The 12889-nt window shown below is 36.1% G+C and overlaps 1 protein-coding gene across 1 annotated transcript in view; it reads left to right on the top strand.

Annotated features, from left to right (window-relative positions):
- Positions 1–12889, top strand: part of LOC140145947 (pikachurin-like) — a 249429-nt gene that overhangs the window by 133351 nt on the left and 103189 nt on the right.

Genomic DNA, 12889 nt, shown 5'->3' with positions numbered 1-12889 from the left:
TGGAACGCAAAAAGGGCGAAAAAATATGGCGCAAAAATGTCCACTTAGGAGTCAACTCTTGCCCTAGTTCTGTGAAATGTTGTCAATTTTTATCCCCGAGACGACTTGTGATTTTAACTACAAATTTATTTAAAGTGTTTTGCTTTGAGGGAGACAGTAATGCATTTTCCTTATCAATCAATTTTGATTCGGTAAATCATCGAGTGAATCGTTACTTAACAGATTTAATTGAATTTCTTGAAATAGATATGGATAAAAGCCTGATTGTTATGATATGGAATTTGATTTCAAGTATATTTAGGGAGACAGTGCTTTTATTCAGATAATTTTGGGTAAAGTGTAACTTATGGAGTGAATGTGACCAGAGGGGTACTCAAGTTTTGTTTGGGTAGGGAAGAACCAAGAATCCAAAAGTGGACAAATTTTTCCAAGAAATATTTTGACCTATTTTTTAAAGGAAGTCTCTGGTAACCACATATGTTAGAAAAATTATTATCAAGCACAAATCATGTGGTTTTAATTTAAATAAACTCATATTGACCATGAAAACAAATAAAAACAGATATATCTCAACACACAATATTCAAAATTCCTGGGTACCGAAATTGTCTGGTGCAATGATGTCCCAGTAATACAATGAAGGCCCGGTGTTATCACTTAACATTGACTATGTGTACGCATGATCGTTCCCAATTTCGAGAAAAAAGGGGTTATGTTTAAACTATGTTCATGAACATAAAATGTTCGTGATATTTAAAAAATAGGGTTGTTTTTTGACGACGGTGTACTCGAAATTAAAAAAAATAGGGTATGGTATATTTTGTGAATCCTGATGTTGAAATCATTATACCATTTCTTGCTCAATTTACTCCCGGATTTCACTTTTGTGAACCTTTTGTGCATTCCAAGTAATATTCAGGAACTCACTTCCCAGTTTGGCCGCTGTGTTCTTGGTATGTGTTCTAGAAATGTTAAAAAAGGGGTGCTTTTGTAAAAGTGTACTTGAAATGCAAAAAAAAAATAGGGGTAATTTTTAAGGCTAATTTGTACCCGTTTTTGTGTAAAATAGGGGTAACAAATGCTGAAAATGTTCTTGAAACCGCGCAAAATAGGGGGGTATTTTTGACTTTGGGAACGATCATGCGTTACGCCTTTGAATAGGAAGTGACAACACCGGGAATGAAGGCTGGTGACAGTTGAGCACAAAAATAACCATAATATATATTTTTTTCCTGGGAGGCAAGAGTTTTGACTGGGAGGGCATGCCCCCTGCCTCCTCCCTCATGGTACCACAACTGTTTTGAATGGAATGTGATGTGCATGGGCTTTAGATCATGGGGGGATATACATTTTTTTCCCGTATGAAGATCTTGATCTTCCAGAAAATGACTTGAAGCAACTAGTCACTTGAGAAAATTACATTTTAGTAACTGCCATTTTACAAAGTGAAGTATAGGGGAATCATTGAGTGATGTCACCTTGTGCAATGATGACCAAAGAACCCTGATCATTCCCTTTTCCTGTTTTTCCAATAACATACATGATTGTCTCACATACCCCAGCGACCCCTTCATATTCTTACATAAAGTGGCTAGCAGCGCATTCACTGCCATTTTGTCCTATATGTATGTAAACCATACAAGTAACACGAGCTCTCCGTTAGCAGATAAAAGACTTTATGCATATCTGGTTTATTTAAATTAAATTACCAATAGAGGCCTGCAGGCTGTGAATTTCAGAGCCAACAAAACTTATGTACTTACTTCTGAAATTTAAATTTTCGCAGATCAAGAAAGCTATATACCAATGATTCTTGAGCAAAATAATACTGGGAGAGAGTATTATACATTTACATACTTGGCTTTGGTGCTAGAGGTCCTGGGTTCAATTCCAGCAGTGTCGACTTGGTAAGGTATTGGCTTGGGGAAAAAAATTTAATTTAATTTTGTGGAATGAAGATTAATTTAGATTTCTGCTCTGCCCATATGGCAGACTAGTCAAGAGCCGAATTGGAAAGACTCTCGACTCTGTGCTCGATTCTGGTGTGTAACAGTGTCATAATTCCAAGTTATTTTTGAAAAATTGAGCTTGCATGAAATTCCCCTGGACATTGTCCTGATCTACCAGCACAAAACTTGGGGAGTTGATCCTGGCTGTGATGGTTATATATAGGCTGATAAGGGCTGGGAGGGGCACATTATAAATTTTTGGTGGGTATGCTTCCCCAGAATTTTGAGGTGGTGGGTCTTTAGGAGCTGACGTCATACCGGTAAAAGGGGGTCTTTTGGGACGGTGGACAGTCAAAATCAAGGGTCTTTCTTCGCTTTTTGGTTGAAAATCACCTGAAAAAACACCCAGATATGTGAGGAATGAGCAATTTAGGGATCCTCAAGAGCTGGAACTTTAAAAATTAAGGATCTTTCGGAGGCCCGAGCTCTATTTTAGTCAAATTATTTGAGCTGCAAAAAAAAAAAAAAAAAAGGGGGGGGTCTTTCCAGGGATCATACCTGGCCAGTGACTCAATTGTTTTTGTATGGGTGTGCAATGCTAAAGCATCAACCTGGGGTCTTGGATGGGTACCAAAGTTGAGTGTTTTGTATGGGTGTTCAAGACTAAAGCACCAAATTGGGGGTCTTTTGATCTTAGGAACTGAATTCTTGCTCATATTTGAGACTATTTTAATACAAGCTGTGAAATATAGAAAATTCCCCAAGCATGTGGAACTGACATTTGAGCATTTTCTTTTCAAAGCAGAGGCATGAAATGAGCAGGGGTGTGATTTTTCCGGATTTCCGGATTTTTGGGATTAAAAAAAAAAAAATCCGGATTTTCAAAAAAAAAAAAAAAAAAAAAGATTTTTTTTTTTTCCCGCTTTTGGAGTGGCCCTGGACCAAGAGCTAAATGCTTAACAGAGATGTCACATTTCAAGAATTTTCAGTTCCGGATATGAGAAAATCTCCAATTTTAAAATGAAAATTCCTTAGAACCCTGACTGGATGATTTATAGACACACTGTACTGTGCAAAAATGGTGATGCAATTTCTCATGTGTATGTGAATGATATGATACTGGAAGTATCTATTCACAGATAATAAATGTTTTGATACTATAAAGTGAAGTATTTTAACAGTTTCTCATTTTTGCATTTTACCCCATGAAATTGCATCTCCAGTGGTGCTCAAGTGTGTAAAACCCCTCTGGCTTTCGCCCCCCGACCCCCACTGGGGCGTTGCCCCTGGACCCCACCAGGGGCCCTTAAGCGGGCCCCCGGACCCCCCCCCGCAACAGGCGAGAGCTTCGCTCGCTCCGCTTCGCAATTTCATTGCTTTGGGTTTTTTTTCAGAAAGTACCAATCACACCCCTGAATGAGGATCTTAACTGTCACATATCCCTCACCTTTAAGGTCAGTGTCCCACCCCTGGGCCAAGAAACTAAAATTAACTCAAAATAGGTTGATTTGTCTTGTATTTTGATCAGTCTCCCCCAGCATGCATGCATAAACTGTGGCTTTTTTACGCATTTACATGCATATTGTTGTTTTAAAGGGGGGTAACCCTATCAGTTTAGGATATGGATTGTCTTCAAACTTACATACAATTTCAAATATTACATACATACATACATACATACATTTTTTACACAAAAAATTTTATAAGGCGCTTCTTACAGAGCGATCAGAGCGCACACAAAAAAGAGAAAACAAAAATAGGAAAAAAAATATCAACATTCTGGATACAAATGACATTTAAGCATTTTTTTGAAAGAGTGAAGTGATGAAGCCTCCCTGATGTTACGTGGGAGGCTGTTCCATAATGAAGGTGCCGCAACACAAAACGATTTGTCACCGATGCATTTTTTACCAGCACGAGCTTTTAGTAATGTGGTGTCTTTGGAAGATCTTGTCCTACAACCAGTTGAAGGTATTTCTCTATGAGAGAGTAAAACACATAAATATTGAGGAGCATTACCTTGTAAACATTTATAGACATACATACAAATCTTGAACTTGATTCTATCACGGATAGGCAGCCAATGGAGGTTATGCATTAGAGGCGAAGGGCTTTCACGTCTACCAACTGAGTGAATCAGCTTGACAGCTTTATGCTGGAGTGATTGCAAGCGGTCAAGATCTCTAGCATTTGCACCATAGAGCAAGGCATTTCCATAGTCTAGCCGTGATAGAATCAGAGCTCGAACTACACTATGTTTGGTCTCTTTGTCCAGATATCTACTGATACGTCTTACGTTACGCAAATGAAAATTTAGAGAAGATATTAAACTGTTAATGTGTGGAGTCATGGACATTATGCTTATCAAAAACAATTCCTAGATTTCGGACTGTATCTGAAGGAACAATGATGTTGTTATCAACTTTGAGTGTCACTGGTGGTATTTTGTTCAGACTCTGATAAATATTGTCCCCTTTATGCATCTATGGGAGAAAACGAGAACATTTTCAGCGTAAAAGTGAATAATTAGCACAATTAGCAAGCCAATACGTTGGTACGCATGCATTGCATTGTGGTCCGCATCCAGAAACAACACTCCCGTCGAGTGCTTCGCCATACCACTACGCCCATCATTCTTGTGACAAAATATCTCATTCTTTTTATTTTAATTATTTTAATTTGACCCTGATACATTTCCTTTTAATTTTGTATGTTATCATCACGTACATTTTACACTTATCTTTTATTTTAGGGTTTGTTTTAATGAAAAAAGTGTTTTTTTTAATAATATTTCTAATTAAATAATTAATTGTCTCGAGACAGCAGGAAAGCACAACAACGCAAAGAATAGACTCCGCATTGCCCCCACGATCATGAGGACCATTTAATACACATAAGCTTATTTATAATAATTTCACAATCTCATAGAAATTAAGACTATATTGAGATAATAACAGATTTCATATCAATTAAACAAATTATATACATTGAGATGATTAATTGCAGCAAGCATTTGGAATTATTTATCATCTTCATATAAATCAATAAATACACAAATTATTGGAAAAATGTGTACAAGCCAACCATACAGGCTGGACAAACAAAAGTTGACTTCTGAATCACATTTAACCAAATTTCATCTTAAGCAAATCTTAAGCATATCTTAAACAGATACATCTTTGGATCAAACAGAGGATTGGATTGGAAAACAGCATTTTAACCGCAATTAAATAATTAGAAATCTCCAAAAGAATAAACAATGCCAACACTAGCAAACGAACATTTTGTATTCAGCAAGATACGGCATCAATGCTTAAACCATTTACTGATATATAATCCACTGGTATTGACAACCAAGTAAATAAAGATACTCCAAATAAGCAACAAAGCATTTATAACCCTGGTATAAAAACGCAGCAGAAAGGGAGGAAAGCATGAAGGAAACCAATAGCCCACTATAAAACGCAGAAGAAAGTGGAGACAATCTACCGACGAGATTCTTCAGGTTTGAAGAAACACCGTAACACATTCAAACACCATAAAACGCAGTAGAAAGTGGAGACAATCTACAGACGAGATTCTTCAGGTTTTGAAGAAAATCCTTAACACAACCAGGCACCATTAACCGCAGTAGAAAGTGGAGACAATCTACTGACGAGATTCTTCAGGTTTGAAGAAACTCCGTAACACATTCAGTAACACATTCAAACACCATAAAACGCGGTAGAAAGTGGAGACAATCTACAGACGAGATTCTTCAGGTTTTGAAGAAAATCCTTAACACATCCAAGCACCATAAAAGCGCGCAGTAGAAAGTGGAGACAATCTACCGACGAGATTCTTCAGGTTTTGAAGAAACTCCATAACACATTCAAACACCATAAAACGCAGTAGAAAGTGGAGACAATCTACAGACGAGATTCTTCAGGTTTGAAGAAACTCCGTAACACATTCAAACACCATAAAACGCAGTAGAAAGTGGAGACAATCTACAGACGAGATTCTTCAGGTTTTGAAGAAAATCCTTAACACATCCAGGCACCATTAAACGCAGTAGAAAGTGGAGACAATCTACAGACGAGATTCTTCAGGTTTTGAAGAAAATCCTTAACACATCCAGGCACCATTAAAGCGCAGTAGAAAGTGGAGACAATCTACTGACGAGATTCTTCAGGTTTGAAGAAACTCCGTAACACATTCAAACACCATAAAACGCAGTAGAAAGTGGAGACAATCTACAGACGAGATTCTTCAGGTTTTGAAGAAAATCCTTAACACATCCAAGCACCATAAAACGCAGTAGAAAGTGGAGACAATCTACCGACGAGATTCTTCAGGTTTTGAAGAAACTCCATAACACATTCAAACACCATAAAACGCAGTAGAAAGTGGAGACAATCTACAGACGAGATTCTTCAGGTTTTGAAGAAACTCCGTAACACATTCAAACACCATAAAACGCAGTAGAAAGTGGAGACAATCTACAGACGAGATTCTTCAGGTTTTAAAGAAAATCCTTAACACATCCAAGCACCATAAAACGCAGTAGAAAGTGGAGACAATCTACCGACGAGATTCTTCAGGTTTTGAAGAAACTCCATAACACATTCAAACACCATAAAACGCAGTAGAAAGTGGAGACAATCTACAGCGAGATTCTTCAGGTTTCAAGAAACTCCGTAACACATTCAAACACCATAAAACGCAGTAGAAAGTGGAGACAATCTACAGACGAGATTCTTCAGGTTTTGAAGAAACTCCATACAAAGCATTCATTCCCCTTCTATAAAACGCAGTAGAAAGTGGAGACAATCTACTAATGATATTCTTCAAGATTTCAAGAAATTCCATACAAAGCCTCTATTTTTAAGCATAAAGCAGCATATTTGGACATACCATTTTATTGGAGTATCTTTAACCATATTTAGTTACTGAATCACCCTTCCAGCTTTTGGGAGGGTGGGTGGGATTTTTGGTCCATCAAGATCGAAGGAACAATTGCAAGTGCATCACTAGGAGAACTATGGACATAACAAAGGAATTAAAAAATAAGGACGGAGACCTGAATGGCTGCACACCACTAAAGTGACAGCTGACTGGACAGAAAAACTGAGCTTGTTGCTATAACAACATAACAACAACCCCTAAATTAAAACTGACTTGACCAGGAGACCAAAACACTTTAAGTGTACTTGAGAATGCTCAAGTGGGAATAAGAGGATAAGCCTCTACACCTAGATGCACATGACAGCCTAATGTCCCCTGCTGCTGAGACAATCTAGTTTTTAAAAGATTTGCAACTTTAAAAAACGGAATTAATTAATTAATTAATTAATTTTATAGGGGGAGACATTTTTTCTCATATTTTTTTTCATATTCCTCGTATCATACTTAACAAGATAAGGTCTTGTATTTATTTCATCCCTTATGTATTTCTTTATTTTAGTTTTAAGCGTTTATTATTATAGAGCCCTCATTTTTTCGGACCTATTTCCGTTCGTATGCGAATTGGCAGGGAGTATCGGCTCTTATTCACAGAATCATTTTTCCTACCCAGAATGTCGAAGGTGGTTACCAGTATAGCCTGTTTGTTTCTTGATTTCTCCGAAAATACATCAAATTGGATCGTCAAATTTCAGGATGGTAATGAGAAAAATATAATCTATTAAATGATACCAAAAACTCATCAACAATGAGAAAAATCGGGGGATGATGCTGTCGATCGGGTCACGGACCTTTAAACTACTGACACATGTTCCCCATTTACTGCATAGCAATTTGCACTATGTAGAAAGTCCTGCTTGATCTGGATTGCTGAGGTTGGTGTGGATTACCCCTCGGCCTCATCAGTCACATTACAATGTAATATCCAGATCTATTGCAGGGGTTGATCCGGATTAGTTGTCTGTGTGGATTACCCCTCAGCCTCAGTCACATTACAAGGTATAATATCCAGATATATTGCAGGGGTTGATGCGGATTAGTAGTCTGTGTGGATTACCCCTCAGCCTCAGTCACATTACAATGTAATATCCAGATCTATTGCAGGGGTTGATCCGGATTAGTAGTTTGTGTGGATTACCCCTCAGCCTCAGTCACATTACAATGTAATAATCAGATCAAACAATTGATAAATAATGAACATTTGACAACAAGAATCTTCAAATTGTCATGATATTTTCATAACTCTTACCACAAGCCTGACATCCTCAGGCAAGCTGACAGTATTAATAAAATCTGAAGAATCTATTTCTATTGATGTCAAACAAGGTATGTCACACTTGAAGAAACTAAAAGTAATTTAATATAAAACAGATACTATGCACAAGTCCTGTTCAGACGATCACAGGTAACCTGTACAATTGGGAGTTTATGTACCACCTTCAAAAGTAAGTTTCATGTATAGTGCCTGTGTAAAGATGCTTATGGCAGATATACTGTGCAATAGAAGAGGAAAAAACAGGTTTTTGCCAAAAAAAGCCCCTACTTTTTCAAGCGATAAACCAAAGTTTTTCAAAAGATGGGCTTTTGAAATCGATAAACCATTGATATTTTAATTCGAGGAGTCAGTCCCCATCGCTTGGAAAGATGGGCACTCCACTTTTGATCTGGGGCAGACATTTTATAAATGAATTTATAAGAGCAGCAACGACACCACTTGCATTACATTCCAGATGTTAAATCAACATCACCATGTGAAATTTGGGGAAAAAGTATCAGGCATTTTTATTTTAGGAAGTTTTTCAATCTACTGGTCTTCACATGTAGAAAGTGCATATTGAGAAAGTGCATATTGAGGGTGCTATAACCTCCATGTTAGTAAAAAAAATTTAATTTAAAAAAAAACCGACCGATCCTTTTTTTCTAAAATTTTCAGAGTATGTAGTATGAACATGTGGAAATATAATCAAGTAGTTGCCCTACCTGCTCTTCTCTGAAAAAATAAAAAGTCCTATACCTCAATGTAATGAAGCCTAGGTGACTCCTATAAACACATTTTCATCTGAACATGTCTATAGAAACCTGTTGTCACTTGGTAAAACCACTTACCACAAATCAGGAGGTAATGCAAAAATCCTCACATGATTATGTTTTATAATAATACCACAAGAATTTCATAAAAGCACATTTATTTAATAACCACGGAGATGATATCTTACACTTCCCATAATGCATTACCTCCTGATTTGCTATCTTGCGCAACATGGGTCGATAGTGACAAAAAGTACCTCAATGAACAGAGCACATCCCGATCTTGCAAAATGTGTTTATTTTGTGACTATCAAGTATCGACCCATGTTTAACTAGTCTACCCTCAACATGAAAGGAATCTGTACAAAGTAATATAGTGTCATTTGATTATATAAGAGGTGATGCATCATGTTTGCAAAGGATTCTGGGAAGAGTAAAATATCTTCTCTGTGATAACCCTAGGTTGTCAACATACTTGTTCAAAATCAAAAGATCTTTTTTACACCACATAGGCCTATAAGCAACATGAGTAATGGGCGATTCCAATTAAAATCCATACACCCCCCTATGGCAAACATGACCTTAATCGTCCTCACATGGAGTGTGAATTTCAAACAGAGTTACCAGAATGGATGACTCCATTTGAATTCTACACCCCCTGTTTAGGAGGTCATATCTTCCATTGGGGGTGTAAGGATTTCAACTGGAATAGCCCCATTTATTTTGGTTCCAAAACCAAAAGTTTTATTTTACACCACATATTAACTGGGATGGAAGCAACATGCAGTAAATGACGTAAAACCAAAAGTCACATGAAACCGATTCCTATAACAGATGTCAAAATTCAAAATAGATCAAAGTTAAATTTAATAAAGCATCCAGGCATTGAAAAGTGGTCATCAATATAACATCTCAGTGATCACTATGAGTCACATATCCAATTACAAAGTTCAATAACTCCTTTCAAAACTACATAGCTCAAAACTGACCTTGCGGTGTGGAGGATGAGATTTTGTACCCAACACATGAAAAGGTCATTCTATGTATGTAGACATGTATTGGGGTTCAGGAGCTTTGACTTGACAGATGAGGATGTATGGGATCCTAGTAAGATCCATTACATTTTGATATATGTTTTACAAATTTGTTTTATTAAATTATCTTCCATTAGATGGCTTGACATGCAATTTTTTTCTCCAAACTATGGCACCACAGTTTTCTTTTTGCATCATTAAATATTAGGCAGAATGGTTTGGTTTCCAAGTGTACAGTCCATTAACTTTCATCATAACCTCAATGATATATGTAATGTGTGTGATCCAATCATATTTCATTATTTGTAAACACGCAAATGCTAATGGAAGTTACAAATATTTCGCAATAATTATTGGCCACAACGGTGCATACTTGTTCCAATCTCACACATCAATAACCTGTGTTCGCATATCATTTCTTAATATGTATACAAGTGTGTACCGCTCATTCTACAAAATCCGGTGCCAATCCACTATAAAAATTGAAAAAATAAAGGTTGTTCAAAAAGACCTGCTTTCAGATATAAAAAATTGCCAACACCACTTGCATATTTTTCTTTCAGGAAGTCATGATGTTTTTTAACACTAAAACTCAATGTAATGTGAACTATGTTACCGACTACAAAATGGGCTGGTTTTACTCAATCCAAGGTCATAAAAAGCAAACTAAAGATCACTTGAGTGAAATGTAAAACAGATTTCACCATTTCATAGAAGTTTTGAAGATGCGTAAAGGAGTGTGTAACGTAGTTCACTGGTTTTTAATGTTTTTAATGTGATTTGCGAACGTTAGAACGTTATGTCGGTTAATTCTAATATAAATGGGGTTCGACCACTGGTAGCTTTCACATATTATTAGGAAGTACATGTAATACAAGTGCATACTATAGAATCCTGGTAACGTAGCTCACCAATCTTAACATGGTCGGTCAAAATTTCAATGTTTACAACATTTCTATGCCAAAAATGCTGAAGCATCACGATTTTTACTGTGATTTTTAAAAACCTTTCAAAAACCGCAAATTACATTGATACCACTGTTTTACTTCTTTCCAATAACGTGTGTTAAAAAGGGGTAACGTAGCTCACAGCATTTTGGTGGAAAGTGCAATTTATTTTAGAATTCCACAAAGACGTTTTAATCACTAAAAAGTAATGTTGATAAACAATATGATGGTGCGTTATCTAATTAAAAAACAACAAATATGTAAAGAAATCGCATTTATTCAAAGAAAATATTCAGGGTTAGATGTGACACTTGAGCAGTGGAAACATATTTTTAGCGATTTTTGAGCCTTTGCAAGGGTTAATCAGGCTGAAGAAAGCATTTAGAGTATGGAAAACTATATATGTCCGTGTAGATCTCGTTGAGTTCTACCAGAAAAACAACATATTTGATGCCCTAAATGCTCTACAAAGTGTTTGTGGACCAAACAATGGAAAAAAGGCACCGGATTTTGTAGAATGAGCGACGTACATGTAACCCCTGCGTACTTGTGCATCACATATCAGATGTGCATTAAAACAGTGCACAGAAAATAGATTTTCAATAGTTTTTTAAGCAAAAAATTGTTGTTTTCATGAAACGAAATTGCAAAATGGTGGTAATGACAAAAATAACTTTGCACTGGTCTGTAAGTATAGTCATTGCATGAAATCAGCGGGGTTTGTGTTGGACCTCGAGTATATTTCTTATACTCTAATATCAAGATGTGTCAATGGAGGAGCCGGGGCAAGGAAGCCCCCATAAAGTTGTACACAAAATCGGAAAATATGGCAAATTTCAAACCTTCGTATCTTAAAAAGTACAACTAGCATGGTCCACAAATTGTACGTATATATATATATATATATATCATCCTGTATCTAGCAAATCTATCTCAAAGTGTATCAACTGTAACTAATCAATTGCCTTCTTAAAGTTGTCTCACTGTATATCAACAGTAACAAAAGATGTAACTAATCAATTGTATAATTAAAGTTTTCCTTATGTTACTGTACAAAGTGTGCACGTAATGCTCCGACATTTCGACATTTCTTAATGACCTATCTCTTGTCAGAGTCACCCTGCTTTAATGTGTAAAAGTAATCATATTTTTTAAGGAAATTTGATGAGGAATTCAATTATGCTATTAGTTTTAATGCAGTAAATGGAGGAAAAAGGTTATGATTGATTAAAATACCAATTTTTGACCACCCTGCATCTTTTAATGCAAATGGTTCCAATTTTCAATGAAAGCCCTTTAACATGGTATACATCCATTTTGAGCCAAACATATGTTTGCTAAGAATAACCAGGGTGTATCAAAACAGCATAATTTTATTTTCTTATGTTACACCCTGTATAATTTGCACGCACCCTGTATATTATGGTCATCTTCTGCAAATCTGTTATTCCAGTAAACCTTTGTATAATCTTTCTAAAAATGTATACTTTTATGCACTTAAAATATACACATTAAAAGCTGTGTTGAAGTAAATCACAATTGGTGATATTTTCCCTCATTTTACAAAATGTTACACAACAGATGACCAATTCATGACATGTGACCATAGGTCAATGTAAGGAAGCATGCAATCTCAAACTGAAGGACAAGTGAAACAGTTCAAAATTGGCAAAGTGTGAAAAATTAATCAGCAAAAATTTCCACATTTACAGGGAATATAGGGCAAACATTAATGTGTCTTTTAGTTTCACCCTGCTGTTTGCCTTCTAACAACTGTCAGATAAGGCAAAAAAATGTTTGGTTGCCCTGAGTGACTAACCGAAAAATTAAAAAGTCTTTAAATTTGAACAATATCAATGACATTTCATTTTGTTATTCACTCATTTTTATTATGCATATTTGATTAAAAACAAGGAAGTATTTCCATTTAAATTCAGTTCAAAAATGCACAATTTTTTTACCGTAAAATGATCAATGATCAAGCATT

Source organism: Amphiura filiformis, chromosome 2, assembly GCF_039555335.1.
Source record: "Amphiura filiformis chromosome 2, Afil_fr2py, whole genome shotgun sequence".
Classification (NCBI taxonomy): Eukaryota; Metazoa; Echinodermata; class Ophiuroidea; order Amphilepidida; family Amphiuridae; genus Amphiura; species Amphiura filiformis.
Note: the sequence above shows the minus strand (reverse complement) of the source record. Positions and strands in the feature narration are given on the sequence as shown.